This window comes from Coregonus clupeaformis, chromosome 7 (assembly GCF_020615455.1).
Source record: "Coregonus clupeaformis isolate EN_2021a chromosome 7, ASM2061545v1, whole genome shotgun sequence".
In the NCBI taxonomy this organism is placed as follows: Eukaryota; Metazoa; Chordata; class Actinopteri; order Salmoniformes; family Salmonidae; genus Coregonus; species Coregonus clupeaformis.
The window spans coordinates 1666466-1687448 of record NC_059198.1 but is presented as its reverse complement, the minus strand read 5'-3'; the positions used below and the strand labels follow the sequence as shown (position 1 = coordinate 1687448).

The following is a 20983-nucleotide window of genomic DNA, read 5'->3' as shown; positions in this document are numbered from 1 at the left end:
TTATTTAATGTGTATGTAGGTCTGAGTGGCATTGTCTCTTCCTGGAATGAGAGGCCACACATATCCGAGAATGTTTCAGTTACTGTGATGTAAGACATTGGGTGCGTTCAAGTTCAACCAGGGAAATAGTTTGCAAACGTTAGCAACATATTCCATTTGTTTTGTGTTAGCTAACAGTCTGAGATGTTAGTGTGCTCTGAACGTAAGTGTCTGTTTCGGGTCTAAACTGCCACTACAAATTATATTGTGACCATATATGTTTTCTATTACATGTAGTAGGAATAGCAGAGTCATTTGCAGTTTGATAGTTGCCACTAAAATGCCATAATCATTTAAAAAAGATAGCTGTTTAAACAAGGAAACATGCTCACCGCAAACGGAAGCCTTGTTGAACGCACCTCTTGCAAAGCTAAGTCACTTAATAATAGTTATCAGCAAAGCTGTATTCTCACAAACGACTTGTATATGAAGTGTTTGAATGTCTGTACATTAGATAATTAGCCTACATTTAATAATAATAATACATTTCATTTTAAGCAAAAACAAAGAAATCCAAAGTCACTTTACATACTCAGCAAGATCATCACCAAGATAAAAAGCTATAAAATCACACATTAACGAGCTATTGAACCCCCCCAAAAAATGCAATCATGCCAACTTACATTTTTACATTTTAGTCATTTAGCAGACGCTCTTATCCAGAGCGACTTACATGAGCAATTAGGGTTAAGTGCCTTGCTTAAGGGCACATTGACAGATTTTTAACCTAGTCGGCTCGGGGATTAGACCTTTCGGTTACTGGCACAATGCTCTTACCCACTAAGCTACCTGCCACTTAAACATGACAGCTGCCTGGCAGCACCCAAATGATCAGAGCATGATGCACAGCTATGGTAGGTAGGTAAGGACTGTTAGTCAATAACGTCCAGGCCAGAAAAGGCGTTACGTACTTTCCTTTGCCTCAAAGGACTATTTGAATGCATCGTATGTTAGGATATAATTTGATGTCACTGTATGAGAGGATAGCTGGGTCTAGTCTACCTGATGATGCCATGGGTCAGTGAGTAAGTTCCAATAGGTTCTAACTCAACTAGGGCTGGTTAACACAGTGGGTGTTTCTCAATATGCATACTACCGTGCTCCACACTCTCATGCTCCAAGTGCATTCTCCGAGGACGTTCTCTTGAGTACGTTCTTGTGAGACGAGAGTGTGGAGTTACACAGTGGAGAACACATAAAACATTACATTTGAGAAGCACTCGCACTCCGCTTACTGTATTACCTCACACTGCATCTCCCCATTCACTAAGCCTTTTTCCAGCCATGAAAATGGCTATAGGGACAAAACAAGATATACACAAAGCAAACATTTTACTTCATAACTATCAGCTAGCTATATGTGAATCGTATAATCTTGCTAACCAGCTAGCTATTAAACAGGCAAAAATAACCTACAACTGATGTTATTCAAGGTACACTAGGTGCACATTCTTTGTAGGTAGCTAGCTAGCAATTATTCGTGGCTAGCTAGATATCCAGTTAGTCCTATTGACTTAATATGGACTTACCCATTCACTGAACCTTCCATCTTCTAGCCAGGACAATGGCAAAAGAGACGAAACAAGATATACACAAAGCAAACGTTTTACTTAATAACTATCAGCTAGCTATATGTGAATCGTAATACAGCACGCAATGTCACAGGAAGGTCAAAAAGATCATCAAGGACATGAACGATTCGAGACACGGCCTGTTCACCCCGCTATCATCCAGAAGGTCAGGTCAATACAGGTGCATCAAAGCTGGGACCAAGAGACTGAAAAACAGCTTCTATCTCAAGGACATCAGACTGTTAAATAGCCATCTCTAGCCGGCCTCCACCCAGTACTCTGCCCTGAACTTAGTCACTGTCACTAACCAGCTACCACCTGGTTACTCAACCCTGCACCTTAGAGGCTGCTGCCCTATGTACATTGACATGGAATCACTGGTCACTTTAATAATGGAACACTGGTCACTTTAATAATGTTTACATACAGTTTTACTCATTTCATTTGTATATACTGTATTCTAGTCAATGCCATCCTATTCAACTATTGCTTTATATATACTATTCTATCCTACGTATTCTACATATATACTAAATATCCTATCCACATACTGTCCATAATGTCTATACATCCCATCACATACAGTGCATTTGGAAAGTATTCAGACCCCTTGACCTTTTCCACATTTTGTTACGTTACAGCCTTATTCTAAAATTTATTAAATCATCAATCTACACACAATACCCCATAATGAGAAAGCAAAAACAGTTTTATAGAAACTTTACAAATGTATAAAAAATTAAAAACTGAAATATCATATTTACATAAGTATTCAGACCCTTTACTCTGTCCTTTGATTAAGTGCCTTTGGTAGACATTACAGCCTCGAGTCTTCTTGGGTATGACGCTACAAGCTTGGCACACCTGTATTTGGGGAGTTTCTCCCATTCTTCTCCGCAGATCCTCTCAAACTCTGTCAGGTTTGATGAGGAGTGTCGCTGCACAGCTATTTACAGGTCTCTCCAGAGATGTTCGATTGGGTTCAAGTCTGGGCTCTGGCTGGGCCACTCAAGGACATTCAGAGACTTGTCCCGAAGCCACTCCTGCATTGTCTTGGCTGTGTGCTTAGGGTCGTTGTCCTGTTGGAAGGTGAACCTTCACCCCAGTCTGAGGTCCTGAGCGCTCTAGAGCAGGTTTTCATCAAGGATCTCTCTTTACTTTGCTCCGTTCATCTTTCCCTCGATCCTGACTAGTCTCCCAGTCCCTGCCACTGAAAAACATCCCCACAGCATGATGCTGCCATCACCATGCTTCACCGTAGGGATTGTGACAGATGTCCTCCAGACGTGACGCTTGGCATTCAGGCCAAAGAGTTCAATCTTGGTTTCATCAGACCAGAGAATCTTGTTTCTCATGGTCTGAGAGTCCTTTAGGTGCCTTTTGGCAAACTCCAAGCGGGCTGTCATGTGCTTTTTACTGAGGAGTGGCTTCCGTCTAGCCACTCTACCATAAAGGCCTGATTGGTGGAGTGCTGCGGAGCTGGTTGTCCTTCTGGGAGGTTCTCCCATCTCCACAGAGGAACTCTGGAGCTCGTCAGAGTGACCATCAGGTTCTTTGTCACCTCCCTGACCAAGGCCCTTCTCCCACAATTCCTTCGACCTCGTGGCTTGTTTTCTGCTCTGGCATGTATATAGACAGGTGTGTGCCTTTCCAAATCATGTCCAATCAATTGAATTTACCACAGGTGGACTCCAATCAAGTTGTATAAACATCTCAAGGATGATCAATGGAAACAGGATGCACCTGAGCTCAATTTTGAGGCTTATAGCAAATGGTCTGAATACTTATGTAAATAAGGTGTTTCTGTTTTTTTATTTTTAATAAATTTGCAAACATTTCTAAAAACCTGTTTACGCTTCATCATTATGGGGAATTGTGTGTAGATTGATGAGGAACATTTCTTATTTAATCAATTTTAAAATAAGGCTGTAACGTAACAAAATGTGGAAAGAGTCAAGGGGTCTGAATACTTTCAGAATGCACTGTATATATGTCACGATCATCGGATATAGAGGACCAAGGCGCAGCGTGGAAGGTGAACATACTTATTTATTAAATGATACACGAACAAAACAACAAATCGATACGTGATGTCCACAGGTGCAAAACACAAACCAACACGGAACAAGATCCCACAAACACTGTGGGAAAAACCACCTGACTAAATATGGTTCCCAATCAGAGACAACCAGCAACAGCTGATACTCGTTGCCTCTGATTGAGAACCACTCTGGCCAACATAGATATACAAACACTAGACTAGACACAACGAGCACAAAACATAAACTCTACACACCCTGGCTCAACTTAAAAGAGTCCCTAGAGCCAGGGCGTGACAGTACCCCCCCCTAAAGGCGCGGACTGCGACCGCGCCTAAACATCACCGAACAGGGGAGGGCTGGGTGGGCATTCCTCCTCGGAGGCGGTTCCAGCTCCGGGCTTGACCACCACCCTCTACTAACCCCCCCGTAGTGCCCCTGGTCTGGTCTAGCCCCACTGGCTGGAGCTGGACTGGACTTCGGTGGAGCGGATTGCTCAGGCTCCGGTGTGGAGCAGCTGACCGGTACCTGACCAGGCACCGGTGAAACGGGCACGGGCTGGCGATGCGCACCACAGGTTTGGTGCGGGGAGCAGGAACAGGCCGGACCAGGCTGGCGACGCGCACCATTGGCTTGGTGCGGGGAGCAGGAACAGGCCGGGCCGGGCTGGCGACGCGCACCACTAGCCTGGTGCGGGGAGCAGGAACAGGCCGGGCCGGGCTGGCGATGCGCACCACAGGTTTGGTGCGGGGAGCAGGAACGGGGCGGGCCGGACTGGCGACGCGCACCATAGGCTTGGTGCGAGGGGCAGGAACAGGCCGGGCCGGGCTGGCGACGCGCACCATAGGCTTGGCGCGATGGACAGGAACAGGCCGGACCGTACTAGGAACACACACCACTGGTCTTACACGGGGATCAGGAACGGGCCGGACCGGACTGGCAACACACTTCAGTACCTCTCGCCGTGCCTCTACATTTTCCTTCCCTCCATACACCAATGGCTCCCGTAACCTGGTGGCCTTCTCTCCTCGTCCACCAACTCGCCCCTTATCTGCCTCCAGTGGCCCCGTCGTCCCTGCCATGTGCACCCCCCTAAAAATTTATTGGGGGTGCCCCTCGCCTGTCCGATGACTGCCCGGTTGGCGCCGCTTCCCCTCTCCTGCCTGGGCATGCTGCTTGGTTCTGTATTGGTGGGATCTTCTGTCACGATCGTCGGATATAGAGGACCAAGGCGCAGCGTGGAAGGTGAACATACTTATTTATTAAAGGATACACGAACAAAACAACAAATCGATACGTGACGTCCACAGGTGCAAAACACAAACCAACACGGAACAAGATCCCACAAACACTGTGGGAAAAACCACCTGACTAAATATGGTTCCCAATCAGAGACAACCAGCAACAGCTGATACTCGTTGCCTCTGATTGAGAACCACTCTGGCCAACATAGATATACAAACACTAGACTAGACACAACGAGCACAAAACATAAACTCTACACACCCTGGCTCAACTTAAAAGAGTCCCTAGAGCCAGGGCGTGACAATATATATATATATATACTTTGGATTCTGACATTGCTTGTTCTAATATTTATATTTCTTAATTCTATTATTTTACTTTTAGATTTGTGTGTATTGTTGTGAATTGTTAGATATTGCTGCACTGTAGGAACACAAGCAATTTGCTACACCCGCAATAACATCTGCTAAATATGTGTATGCGACCAATAACATTTGATTTGATTTTGAGTTTGTAATAATGTAGCTAACCAGATAGTATAACAGGCAAAAATGACCTAAAACCAATGTTATCCAAGGTAGATGTCAGTTTTTCGTGGGAAGCTAGCTAACAATTCTTTGTGGCTACCTGTCCAGCTAACAGTAGTAGCTAGCCAGTTAGCTCTATTGCGTTACTATGGGCTTGCGAGCTATGCACACTACAATGGGTATTGTAGGCAGGTAACCATGCCATAATTAACACAGGATGTATTTATTAACATGTCAAGATAAAATATTGTAGTCAGGCAACATTTCATTCTGAAGTCGGAGTGTATTTTCTCTCGGTTCAGCTCAAATAATGGCCACCATGGATTTCAAGAAAATTGGCAAAATGTTTTGAGTGGTTGCGTCATATTTCTTTGCATACTTTCTGTTGATGCTTGAATCGATGCATGTTTCAAAATATGTACAAATGGAACACGCATTTGAGAAGTGCCCTCTGTTTCACATACTTTGAATTGGACTCATGCTCCGACCCTCCCGTGCTCCAATTTGCGTGCTCGGAGCACGGTAGTATGCATTTTGAGAAACACCCAGTGTGTGTGTGTCTGTGTGTGTGTGTGTGTGTATGTGGTTGTGTGTGTGTGTGTGTGTGTGTGTGTGTGTGTGTGTGTGTGTGTGTGTGTGTCAAAAAGACAAGGGTGTTATTAAGACGTGATCTTCCTCCTTCCTGGACAGTAACATTCCTCATGACCATGTCTCTCCAGGGGACTTTCCACTCAAAGGATTATAATCATTTTAGGAGATCATAGGTCCAATCTGCCTTCAGTATTTTCATCTTTATTGACAGAGAAGTGGAAAAGTGTAGAGCGCGGTATCAGAAAGTAGAGGGACACGAACGGAAAAGTGGCTGAGACGGGCTTGAACCCCGGTTGCAAAGGGGTGTTGTATATGTGGTCGGGAGGGCTAAGCACTATGCCAGACTCCAGCACACACAATGTTATTTTACACCTTGTAAATCATCGTTAACAATTCCTTCAGTAGCATCTGTATGGTACAAATGCACAAGTTACTGTATATAAAGAACAGACATTGTCAAGAAACTGAGCATCTGGGTCCCATTCAGGAGGGAACAATGTTGTGAACACCGCAGATACAGTAGATATGTATCGTATAGAGCTGACATGATTCCCTTTTCTTCATGACATAGAATCATATCTGTTCTATATAATGTATTTCTGTCTGAGCCTTCTGTTACATGATCCAGGGCAGCTTGCCAGGAAGTGCCTCCAGCATCCTTGCCATGAGTTTCACAAACCCCATTCTGTTGCTAACTTCCACATACCATCACCCTGCCTCCTCGTCGGGCATTCCCGTGAAGACAGCAGCCTTGTGCTCATATCTCCACTCTGTATCTCCATAACTTTAGCTGTGACATACTGAAGTTGAACCCCAAGGAAACCAGTCATGTGAACCTTCCATCAAATTTGTGAATTGTCAATGAAGCATATGACATACAGTGCCTTGCAAAAGTATTCATCCCCCTTGGTGATTTTCCTATTTTGTCGCATTACAACCTGTAATTTAAATGGATTTTTATTTGGATTTCATGTAATGGACATACACAAAATGAAAAACATAACTTGTTTCAAAAAATCAAAAACATCAATAATGGAAAAGTGGTGCGTGCATATGTATTCACCCCCTTTGCTATGAAGCCCCAAAATAAGATCTGGTGCAACCAATTACCTTCAGAAGTTACATAATTAGTTAAATAAAGTCCACCTGTGTGCAATCGAAGTGTCAAATGATCTGTCAATTGATCTCAGTATATATACACCTGTTTTGAAAGGCGCCGGAGTCTGCAACACCACTAAGCAAGGGGCACCACCAAGCAAGCGGCACCATGAAGACCAAGGAGCTCTCCAAACAGGTCAGGGACAAAGTTGTGGATAAGTACAGATCAGGGTTGGGTTATAAAAAAAGATCAGAAACTTTGAACATCCCACGGAGCACTATTAAATCCATTATTAAAAAATGGAAAGAATGTGGCACCACAACAAACCTGCCAAGAGAGGGCCGCCCACCAAAACTCACGGACCAGGCAAGGAGGGCATTAATCAGAGAGGCAACAAACACCAAATATAACCCTGAAGGAGCTGCAAAGCTCCACAGCGGAGATTGGAGTATCTGTCCATAGGACCACTTTAAGCCATACACTCCACAGAGCTGGGATTTACGGAAGAGTGGCCAGAAAAAAGCCATTGCTTAAAGAACAAAATAAGCAAACACATTTGGTGATCGCCAAAAGGCATGTGGGAGACTCCCCAAACATATGGAAGAAGGTACTCTGGTCAGATGAGACAAAAATTGAGCTTTTTGGCCATCAAGGAAAACGCTATGTCTGGCGCAAACCCAACACCTGTCATCACCCCAAGAACACCATCCAATTGAGAATCTTTGGTATGAAGTAAAGATTGCTGTACACCAGCGGAACCCATCCAACTTGAAGGAGCTGGAGCAGTTTTGCCTTGAAGAATGGGCAAAAATCCCAGTGGCTAGATTTGCCAAGCTTATAGAGACATACCCCAAGAGACTTGCAGCTGTAATTGCTGTAAAAGGTGGCTCTACAAAGTATTGACTTTGGTGGGGGGGATGAATAGTTATGCACGCTCAATCTTTCTGTTTTTTTTGTCTTGTTTGGTTCACCCAAAAATTATTTTGCATCTTCAAAGTGGTAGGCATGTTGTGTAAATCAAATGATACAAACCCCCAAATAATCCATTTTAATTCCAGGTTGTAAGGCAACAAAATAGGAAAAATGCCAAGGGGGGTGAATACTTTCGCAAGCCACTGTAGGTCATCATGCAGCATCTGTTATAGCAATAGTTGACATAAGAGCACATGACATCATGCCTGACCGTCATTTATGGCAACCATACAACAGGATTAGTTACATTTTATTCTGTTGTTCATAACCATGCTCATGGCTCTCTATATCTTATAACATGTTATGTAGCCTTTATAAAGGCTTCATGAATTCTTTCATATGGACACCTACAGTCTAGTTTACTACATAGAATAAAACATAAAATAAAGTCATTTACGCTTCAAACGTCTGAGCATGGCTCCTGCAAGTTCTGTAGTCTCCAACAAGTGGAGCCTTTGCATTACATATCAATAGACATGAGAATACATTGCTCACTCCTACTCACTGTATTGTGTTTCTGAGAATGGTAAACAATGTTTCCTACCCATGGATTACACTATGTTCTAGCAATAACATTGTAAGATCAAATCTAAATGTTTTATTGCCTTCAAAGCTCTTTAGTGTGAGGATAATGTGTAATCAGGTGACATAAAAAATCAGGATTCAACTTTTCACATACATGCGTAAGTGAATATATTTCAAAATGTGCAATATATCATCAGAAAGACTGAAAAGACGGATCGACTGAAAACCAACCACCAGGTTGGACCTGTAGCGTGCAGTTACTCTCCTGTACCAAGAGGGGGCATAGTTTGACAGCGAGGGACTGTAATACGCTGGTCAAACATTACATACTGCAACGCATCAGGTGTTTGTTTATTGAATGTGCCAAACTATTATTAGTATCCGTCTCTATTCAAACAAACCACACGCACACACACACACACACACCTAAAACAAGCAAGCACGCATGCCAAGCGCACACACACAACACTAACAACTACATAACACACACCAACACACACACACACACACACACACACACAAACAGACACACACACACACACACAGTGGATCAACAACCACACGTCCTTGCTGCTGTGTTCCCATTGGGGCACAGCAGACCACCATGTCCATTGAAACTATTTCTTATTGTTCCTTACCATGATAAACAAATCTGATGCATTAATAAACATGAGAGTCCATGACAGTTATATGACACATAACGAGACGTTACAGCATGTTCCTTATACTGTAGGTTCTCTACTCACTAGGGAGTGCATATGTGTTTGAGCAGTAGTGTTGTTGTCATAAACCCCTGTGTGTCCAGGCAGATACAGTGGCTTGGGAAAGTATTCACCCCCCTTTCATGAAGCCTTTATAAAGGCTACATAACATGTTATAAGATATAGAGAGCCATGAGCATGGTTATGAACAACAGAATAAGATGTAACGAATCCTGTTGTATGGTTGCCATAAATGAGGGTCAAGCATGATGTCATGTGCTCTTATGTCAACTGTTGCTATAACAGATGCTGCATGATGACCTATAGTGGCTTGCGAAAGTATTCACCCCCCTTGGCATTTTTCCTATTTTGTTGCCTTACAACCTGGAATTAAAATGGATTATTTGGGGGTTTGTATCATTTGATTTACACAACATGCCTACCACTTTGAAGATGCAAAATAATTTTTGGGTGAACCAAACAAGAAATAAGACCAAAAAAAACAGAAAGATTGAGCGTGCTTAACTATTTTTTTTCATTTCACTTCACCAATTTGGACTGCAAGGCACTGTAGCAAAGAACACCTGAGTGTGATTGGTGCTGTGGTTGATGAGTACACAGTGTCAATGTGTCAAGCATTCTTTCCGCACAAAGAGGACCAATAAACAATGGGAAGCTATCTATGCTCTTTTATAGCCCTTATTTTAAACTACTGCCAGTCACAAGTGCGTAGGTCTCAGACACAGGATAATGGACAGGATATATAGCCACAAACTGTCAAAAACATGGAAGAAATCCAAAATGGAGGCTCAGCTGCAAAAATATATAACTAAAAGTGAAAAAACTAACGTTTTGGTTGATCATTAAACCCTCATCAGGGACACAAAAAGGACCAACATGACTAGAGTGAGATGGGATCTGTGGCTGTTGATGTGTTGGCCTGGCTGTTGATATGTTGGCCTGGCTGTTGATCTGTTGGCCTGGCTGTTGATCTGTTGGCCTGGCTGTTGGTCTGTTGGCCTGGCTGTTGAAAATATTATAGAAGAACATGGTATAGAAACAATAGCACAATAATGACTATAGTTATGTTTCAATAGCACAGTGATGACTGTAGTTATGTTTCATTTGCACAGTAATGATTGTAGTTATGTTTCAATAGCACTGTGATGACTGTAGTTATGTTTCAATAGCACAATAAGGACTGTAGTTACGTTTCAATAGCACAATAATGACTGTAGTTATGTTTCAATAGCACAGTGATGACTGTAGTTATGTTTCAATAGCACAGTGATGACTGCAGTTATGCTTCAATACCACAGTGATGACTGTAGTTAATGTTTCAGTAGCACAATAATGACTGTAGTTATGTTTCAATAGCACAGTGATGACTGTAGTTATGTTTCAATATCACAGTGATGACTGTAGTTATGTTTCAATAGCACAATAATGACTGTAGTTATGTTTCAATAGCACAGTGATGACTGTAGTTATGTTTCAATAGCACAATAATTACTGTAGTTATGTTTCAATAGCACAGTGATGACTGTAGTTATGTTTCAATAGCACAGTGATGACTGTAGTTATGTTTCAATAGCATAATAATTACTGTAGTTATGTTTCAATAGCACAGTGATGTGGTGTAGTAGAGATGGTATAGCTACTGTACAATAACACAGTGAGGACCTCAGCGGATATGGTATGATTTTGTTGTCGTGTGCTGTTCCCTCCCAGAGCACATGTCAAAGAGCAGGCAGTTTAACACTTCAGAAATAGATTGATGTGACAGTATTTTTTGTAAATCATACAAAAGTGTTACATTCGTAAGACTGGTTATCCCTAGTTGAACTCAGAGTTGAACAAAGTTACCTTTGCTAACTCCTCAAACCTGCTTCGTAGGATAGCCCTATGCTCTAGCCAGTGCTTGTATTAGGCCAGTACACACCAGTGTGGGGTCTTAACACACCTGTATGGAATAAGTACCACCACCTTTTGAATTTCACTTCACTGGCTCTTACTGGTGACCTACACTATGTGTTGGTTGTGTCGTAGCATCGTAGCCCATAACACTTCCTATTTTCATTGTTAGTACTCACATCTTTCAATACACATGAACAAGTACAAAATAGCTATTTCTTCTCCAATGAGAACAGGTGTTGTTCATGATGAATTACTTTTTTCTTTGGTAAAACGTCAACTTCTAGGTGCTTCTGTGTACTTAAGCTCTCCTTTATAAACTCTACCCGTTGTAAACATGCCCGTTTTTCCATGGAATACTGGATAGAATCTTGTTTACAGTGGCTCTTGATATTTTAAACCCTTACCAATGTTACACAGCATAAACAAGGATTGTGAAATGACCACGTGTTTCCTGTCTGTTTATTTATTTATTTATTGAACTTTCCTGTGGATTTCTGTGGAATCATCTGCAACATAGTAACCCTAACCCATCAACCAAAACACACACAAACACGCACGCAAACACGCATGCAAACACACACACACACACACACACACACACACACACACACACACACACACACACACACACACACACACACATACGCTGATCTTTGTCTCTCATTCTCCCTCCCTCCCTCCCTCCCTCCCTCCCTCCCTCCCTCCCTCCCTCCCTCCCTCCCTCTCTCTTTGTCTCCCTCTCTCTTTTTCTACCCTCTCTTTGTGTTTGTGTTCCTTAGCAGGAGAGCGTGAATACTGCTGATTCCATCCTGTCAGGGACTCAGACCCCCTCTCATGCAAGTCTGCCCTCAAGCAGAGTAAACACAGCGGCCCCGGACCCAACAGGCCTCAGCCAATCACACGCCTTAAGACTAATTTCCCTCTCTCCCGCAGTCAGTTGCCAATTAGCCAGTTAGAGAGAAGAGAACAGGAGTGGAGAAAAGCGTGTTGCCCTTCTGTGAAAAAAATATAGTGATTTATATTAACGATAAAAACACCAACTGTATCTGCTCTGAAATAACTAACCCTGCTGTTATGATATAATGAGACTGTTGGCTATCGTCTGTTACACGCACAGGATAGGGCTATTCTACGATTGGTTATGAAACAGGTTTCTTATAAACAAGGTTGGTAACTGTGTCATGACACATCCTTTCTGAAGAGGTTTGAAGGTGAATATAGCTTAATCATAGGCCTGTTAATAAAAAATATCATCAAGGTTGATGACGCAACAGCCAAAGGTTGAGGCAGAGCAGCGGGGAGATGTGACCTATTAAAACAGCAGTTTCTGGGACAGATAGACAGGCTGCTGGAGTTTTAATGGTGTTACGCAATTTTACCTCATCTCTAATTTAAAGACCCACTCTGTGATATTTAAAGCCACTAATGACACCCATTGATCCTTGGAGAATGTCACTTATAAATACCATGAGTTTAGTTCAACTGGCTGCCATGTTGTTGATATCCAAATTAATTAGTGAGCCTTTAAAAGGTGTAATTTTATCCCATCACTTATTCAACGCACTTGACACACACCTGGATGATGCAAGAAGTACAGAAATATTCCCACCTCACCCCTCACCAGTTAATACGATGGAGAGCTATGAAACAGATTTAGCGCAGTTGACACACACCTGGATGATGCAAGGAATACGAAAATAGTCACGAAGGACTCATCTTCACACTTCATCCTCCCCAATTATCTTGGAGAGCGACACATGCAAAAGAGAAGGGAGTAGAAGAGTGACATCAAGACTCATCGCCGAAATCACCTCACATATAATTACACGGATCACACGTTTGCTTCGCAACGCAAATGTGACTTACAGGCCTCCTCAGTGGTGTGACTACTAACTCACTTCCTCCAGGTTGAGACAAGGAAGTCACATACCATTGACACTCACCTGTACTTCATGATTCACATCATGTGTAGAGGTTTGGACCAAAACGTGATTTAAAACGTGATGGAGTCTCGGACACCACCGGTTCAGGACCTCACGTGGACCCTCTGGTAACCCATGTGATGGTAACATGATAGGTTGCCTGTCAATTACTGTGTATTGATAAAAAAGATTTGCAATTCTGACCCCCTCAATGAAAGAGTAGGGAGGAAACAGCTCAATACAGTGAGGGGCTGAAGCTGGTTGACTGACACATAATGGTTGACCCACTGATGAACAGTTCATCAGAGTAACAAAAGAAGGAGTGATGTGGGTCAAAACGTGGCACACAAAGGACTCAAATAGACATCCAATTCCTTACACAATGCATTACTTTTGACCAGAGCAACACATGGTCTATAACAACCATATACAGTATAACAATGTAGAGCCTAGCATTTTACATTACAGTCATTTAGCAGCCGATTTTATCCAGAGGAGCGAACAGTAGTGAACGGATACATTTTCATACTTTTTGGGAAATTCATGTTAATCATAGGTCTGTTTATAAAAAATATGATCTACCCTACCCTCCTCTGGCCCTAATCTATCACACGTGATTTTACTAATTAGCTTCTGACCAAGACCTTGATTACTAGTAGATGAATCAGCTGTGTTACAACGAGGTTGGAGCAGAAGCCTGCACCCTGTATTCATAACCAAGTGGGAAGGTGGTATTTACCACATACGACTGGGAAAAATCCACTTGAACACCCCTCCAACTGGTAATTACTAGTGGGAAACTCATCCTTCATCCCTGAGCCCCGACTTCTCACACATGCTGGCCTCTGACCTCTACTAAGGAAATTACCCCCATAACATCATTTTTGGCAGTTAAATGCAACAAAACATTATTTATAAAAAAAGCAATCTAATAATATGGTTTTTGCACACTAATTTGATTATCAGCGTTTCTCAATGAGTTCACAGCACATGAATGCATCCAACTGGTATTTACGACTTCACAAGTAGTAATTTACACCTTCCCACTTGGTTATAAACGCATCATTAGTTGCTCTCCAGAAGGAGTATTGACCTAGCCTGGTCCCAGATGTGTTTGAGCTAAATAACCAACCCTGTCATGACCATAAGAGTTGGAAGAAAGCACAAACAGATCCAGGACCAGGCCAACGTTGGTCACCCCTGTCATAGAGAATAGGGTGTCATTTGAGTCACAGCCTCAGTCAGGTTGGGGTTGTGGATGGCGTGAGAGCTGGGACTGTTGCGTGTGAGAGGGACCAGGAGGTAGGTGAACTACTGAATGAGTCATTACGCACATCAGAGCCACTACGCAGGTGTCAGTTTTCACAGACAATCAGAGTGATGCTGAGGCTGGGGTGCTGACTGTTCAGTGTTCTGTCAGGGTGCAGATGGGTGTTTTCACTAACCAATGTTTTGACTAAGGAGCTTGGTGTATTCACTAACCAATGTTTTGACTAACCAGCTGGATGTTTTGACTAATAAATACATGTCAACAACTATTACAGTCTGTGAAGTCAAGCCACCTGTTGATTAGCTCCATGATTTCAATTGTGTATTAAGCACTATCCAAAATAATGTTTTTTGTTTTTGTCATGTTTTAAATCAAGTTTAGGAGGAGGACTGCTGTCTGCACACTGCAAACAAAGGTCTTTAACTAAAAACTAATATCTATCAAAAAACTGCATGGACTATATATTTTACAAAATCGTGTAAAGTTCAAAGATATGATAGAGCTAGATAGAGGAAACATATGCCTTCGTCAATACTCTGTATTTATGTATAGCCAGAAAGTTCATTGCAGACACTTTTCTTAAAAGTAAATCTAAACCTTTTGAAATAACCACAAAATCAGTTGGTGTGCTTTATCTGGAAATATTGATGGACCACATAAACAGAGTCTCCCTGAATCAACTGTGATTTTATCTGGCCTCTTCTGGGAACATTAACAGAACAGTGTGTTTAAACCATCCACTGGTCTATTTTACTCTGTTTTCTCTGTCGGTTGCAAGCAAACATAGGTAATCTTCCGGCTGGTGTCATCCTGGTCGATACTGTTCTACCCAGCAACCGAGGGGCCAGGGTTCAACAGGTTTTTACCCGCCAAACACGCCTCCTGAGTGGGTTACTTTAGATAGGGGTGTCCTTGCGTCTGCCTGGATCGATGGAGCTGAGTGATTTTCCAGTCAGCTGATTAGGGTAGACATGAGACCTGGCCTCAGAGCCTTGGAGAAATCTGACCAACAGGTAATAGGACTAATAACATGGTAATAACATGGTAATACCATGGTAATACAGAGTCAGCTTGTGATAGACTGATTTACGTAACTCTCTCAACATAGAATATTTATTGTACAGTTGTGACATGGCTACGTTTAGACAGGCAGCCCAATTCTGATATTTTTTTCACTATTTGGTCTTTTTACCAATCAGATCAGCTCTGAAAAAGATCTGATGTGAAAAGACCTGATGTGATTGGTCAAAACATACAAATTAGTGGAAAGAATATCAGAATTGGGCTGTGGAAACGCAGCCAATGAGCCTCCATTGCTTATGTTGTATAGCACATTGTATTACTTGTACAACTAATATAAGGACATGACATGAGACGGGAGTATAAATTAATGTGGGCATTGTTTTAAAGCTTTTTACAGGAAGAACATTCCAAGCATTTCAACGTAGGTAAGCAAGGGGGGGTTACAGGTGCCCTAAAGGGACAAAACTAGAATATCAATACACAACATATCCCTCCCCCTTTACCTTTGATGACTCATAAGGAAAAAGTAAATATTCAATGTTTTGCCTATTGTTTTCTTAATGTAAATAAATGAACTTTTCAGAATAACCTTTTCTAAACTAAGGATAGAGGGTAGACTGCCTCAGTCCCCAGACTTAACCCTGGGGTGTATTCTGCCCCAATGTCGGAGGTTAGTCTGAACTAAATAGTCAACCTGTCAGGGGGTCGTCTTTCTCTTGCAGGGTAATGACGACGTACAGGTGAGTCTACAGTCACATTATCTCTGAGTCTGTGTGGTGATGGTGTATGCTCAGACTGGGGTGCAACAGTACCCTGAGTAGGCACTCTGGCTGGTTCAGGTGAGTCTGGAGCACTTTCCACATTGGTAGGTTGCTGCAGTGGATGTTCAGGTGATAGTTCGTAGTCATGGTAGGTCTCCAGTAGCTGATCTTGGTTTGTCACTTGACAGGAGTCATCTCTGAGGTTGGTTCCTGGCAACAGTTGCTCCACGTGTCTCCCCCAGATGATGTTTTCCGGTGTGTGAACTGTGTTGGACACAGGCCCTGTTTGTGCAACCACTGTGGTTGGTATCCACTTTGGACCTTTGCAGTAGTTTCGAGCAAGAACTCTCTCTCCAGCTATGAAGCTTCTGTCTTTTGCTTTGCTCCGTCTCTCCACCTGTGCACTCAGTTGCGTCTGTACAACCTGTCTCGTCTTTGGAGGTCTCAGGAGGTCGAGTCGGATGCAAAGCTGTCTTTTCATCATGGCTGACGCGGGTGCCACTTTGGTTGTAGCGTGGGGAGTGTTTCTGTAGGTTAACAGGAAGGTGTTTAGACGCCTATTGAGGGAGCCGTTCCCTTGTGATGATTTTAAAGCTTGCTTCATCGTTTGGACAAACCTTTCAGCGAGGCCGTTCGTTGCAGGGTGATACGGCGCTGACTTGATGTGCTGAATTCCATTTGCTTCCATGAAGGACCGGAACTCTTCAGACACCAGTTGGGGGCCATTATCACTAACGAGTTGCGTTGGCAAGCCGAAGCGACTGAAAATTGACCGTAGCTCTTCGATGGTTCTCTCCACTGAGGTGCTCTTCATTACTGTGACCTCAGGCCATTTGCTGTGTGCGTCAACTACGACTAAGAACATACAATCCTCCAGTGGGCCGACATAGTCGATGTGGACTCGCTGCCAAGGCTCCTCTGGGAAGTTCCATGGGTGTAGTGGCGCTAGCTGAGGCATGTTCCTCATCTTTTGACATGCAGAACATGACTTGACCTTGTCTTCGATAGCTGCATCCAGACCTGGCCACCAAAAGTAGCTGCGTGCAATCTCCTTCATTCGCACCATGCCACAGTGCCCTGAATGGAGTTCTTCAAGCACCTGTCTTCTCAGTGGCGGAGGTATAATGACTTGAAAACCCCATAGCAAGCATCCAAACTGAACTGTGAGCTCGTTTCTCCTCTGTAGGTAAGGTTGTAGGCTGTCTGACATCTCTCCTTCTTTTCCACGAGTGACAATGTCCACGACCTCAGACATCACTGGATCAGAGTGGGTGAACTTTTTCACTTGGACAGATGTAACTGGGGCGTTCGTCACTTCCTTGAAGTAGAAGATTTCAGCCTGGGAGTGCTCAGTGTGTGCGACAGGTGAGGGAAGCCTTGAGAGGCCAACTGCATTGCAGTGCTGCTCAGACCTTCTGTACTTGATATCGTACTGGTGAGCAGATAACAATAATGCCCATCACTGCATGCGGCTGGCTGCAAGCGACGGAATGCCGGTGTGGGGACCAAAGATGGAGGTGAGGGGTCTATGATCCGTCAGCAGTGTGAATCGTTGGCCAAACAGAAACTGATGAAATTTCTTAACTCCAAACACAATGGCGAGTCCTTCACGCTCTATCTGTGCATAATTGCTCTCGGCTTTACTTAAGGTCCGTGATGCGAAAGCAATTGGCCTTTCTTCACCTGATGGCATGATGTGTGAGACAACCGCACCAACGCCATAAGGCGATGCATCACATGCCAACTGTAATGCCAAGTTGGGGTTGAAGTGGGTTAGGGCCTCTTGAAGGCCTCCTCACATCTGTCTGTCCACTTCCACTGTTTGGTTTTGTTCAAGAGTTCATGCAGTGGCTTTAACATGTTAGCTAGGTTTGGCACAAACTTTGCGTAATATGTCAGTAGTCCTAAGAATGATCTCAACTGACTCACGTTCTGTGGGGATGGAGCTTCTGCAACGGCCTTCACCTTCGATGGCTCCTTGTGGAGCCCCGAGCTGTCGATGACGTGGCCTAGGTACTCAACAGAGGGCCGGAAAAACTCGCATTTGTCCTTCCGGACCCTCAGACCGTACTCCTCCAATCTCTGTAGTGTAGCGTTCAGGTTTCTCAGGTGCTCCTGCTCATCTTTGCCGGTGATGAGTAGATCATCGAGGTAACATTGGACCCCAGTGAGCCCGCTCAGTATCTGGTCCATAGCTCTCTGAAACAAGGCCGGAGCTGAGGTGATTCCAAAAGGAAGCCTCCGGTACCTGTACAGTCCTTTGTGAGTCACTATGGTCAACAGTTCTTGTGACTCTTGGTCCACATGCATCTGTAGATAGGCATGACATAAGTCTATCTTACTGAATTTTTGTCCTCCAGCTAAACCAGAAAAGAGGTCGTCAATGAGGGGTAGTGGATATTTTTCAGCAGTCAAGACTGGGTTAATGGTGACTTTGAAATCACCACAGAGTCTGAGTGATCCATCTTTTTTTATGACTGGAACAACGGGTGTAGCCCATTCACTAACATTCACTAGATCCAATACTCCACTCTCGACTAGTCTGTTTAGCTCAATTTCAACTTTTGGCTTCATGGCGTATGGGACAGGTCTAGCTTTGAAGCATTTTGGCTTGCTGTCTGGTTTCACGGTTAGTTTAACTGTTATGTCCTTCATACTGCCAAGTTCTCCTTTGAACACATCCGCGTGTTTCCTCAGTATCCCTTGTAGATTTGTGTCCTCTTTTGCAACCATGTGAATTTCCTGCCAGTTTAGTTTGAACTTTTCCAGCCATGTGCGTCCTAGCAATGCTGGATGGTTGCCTTTCACAATGTAGAGTGGTAGCTTTACCTTCTGTTTGTTGAGCTCCACTGTAACAATCACGCTTCCTCTCACTGGAACAATCTCACCGGTGTATGTTTTCAGCGTCATCTTTGTGGGCTGTAGTGTGAGGTGATGTAGTTTCTCCTTGTATACAGCCTCAGACAGCAAATATATGGCTGCTCCAGTGTCCACTTGCATCCGTACTGCGTTTCCATCCAGTAGCGGTGTCACCCAGTACCCGTATCCATTGTCTGAAATTGACATAACATGCAAATATTCTTCCCCTTCAGACAGGGTATCACTTTGTTAATCCTCTGTGTGCTCCATTTTATGCACTTTCTTTTTGTACTTCCTGAAGTCGCTTTTCCTTTGTTCAGTACTTTTGTTTGATTGTGTCTTTTTGTTTTTACATGCACGTTCGATGTGACCCTTTTTACCACAACTTCTGCAGTCTAAGTCTTTGCACCAACACTCCTCTGCTTGGTGACCTGGTTTCCCACAGTGATAGCATTGCTTCCCACCTCCTGCCTTGTTTTTTAACTCCATAGACACCTTAGGCACTTTGGTCGATGCACTTAGCTGTTGTGCGTCTTTATTTGCCATTTCCATTGACGTACTCACTTCTATTGCTCTCTGCAATGTTAAGTTACTCTCAGACAAAAGGCGTTTCTGAATTGCCTCGCTGCGCATGCCACACACTAACCTATCACGTATAGTGTCACTCATTGATCGCCCAAATTCACAGTGTTCAGATAACTGTTTCAATACAGCCACAAACTGTGAGATTGATTCCCCCTCCTCTTGATTTCTCTTATGAAACCGGAATCTCTCTGCGATTATCAGTGGTTTTGGAGAATAATGTCCTTTTAAGGTAGCCACAATTTCATCATATGATTTATCACCAGGTTTTCCAGACTTTACTAGGCTGCGCAGTAGATTGAATGTTTTTCCTCCCATAACAGTAAAAAATGTTGGCACAACAACTTCAGCTTTAATTCCATTTGCCAACACAAAGTACTCAAAACGTTCTGTGTAAGAACTCCATTGTTCCACAGATTCATCAAATGTTCCTATATTTCCAATCAATGCAAACATTTTCGGTTTATTTTTATTTATTTTAACTCACGATGACACGATGACGCAGCGAAACTCTTCCTATCCCTCGAGGCTCTTGTTGCCGTGACATCAAAGGCTAGCTAGCATCACTCGACTGGCTAGCTCCACATTATGTTTGCGTCTTTCTACAGCGAGAAAAATAAATAAATAACGAATTTAACTCAGACTTTCTGTCGAAGACGATGAGCACAAACGTGAGAACGTTTCTTCCTCGTCGCCAGTTTTGTTGTATAGCACACTGTATTACTTAAACAACTAATATAAGGACAGGACATGAGACGGGAGTAGAAATTAACGTGGGCATTGTTTCAATGCGTTTCACAGGAAGAACATTCCAAGCATTTCAACGTAGGTAAGCAAGGGAGGGGTTACAGGTGCCCTAAAGGGACAAAACTAGAATATCAATACACAACAGCTTATCATGCATGCTTAGCCAACAGTGGCTAAAATGCACACTCACACTGTTTGGCTGACAGGGCCTGTATGGATGTCCTAATTAAAGAAACACACATTGTAGAATGCACAGACACAATCACGACTGTGTCACCAGAAAAGCACCCCCATACCATAACACCTCGTCCTCCATGCTTTATGGTTGGAAATACACATGCAGAGATCATCGGTTCAACCACACCGCGTCTCACAAAGACACAGCAGTTGTATCCAAAAATCTCAAATTTGGACTCCAGACCAAAGGACAAATTTCCAAGCAAGTCTCTTCTTATTATTGGTGTCCTTTAGTAGTGGTTTCTTGCAGTAATTCAACCATGAAGGCCTGATTCACACCATCTCCTCTGAACAGTTGATGTTGAGATGTGTCTATTACTTGAACTCTGTGAAGCATTTATTTGGGCTGCAATTTC

At 43.2% G+C, this 20983-nt stretch overlaps 1 pseudogene; it reads right to left on the bottom strand.

Moving 5' to 3' along the window:
• Positions 1 to 1149: 1149 nt before the first annotated feature.
• On the bottom strand, positions 1150 to 19202 carry LOC121570718 (annotated as a pseudogene).
• Between the last annotated feature and the right edge of the window lie 1781 nt (positions 19203 to 20983).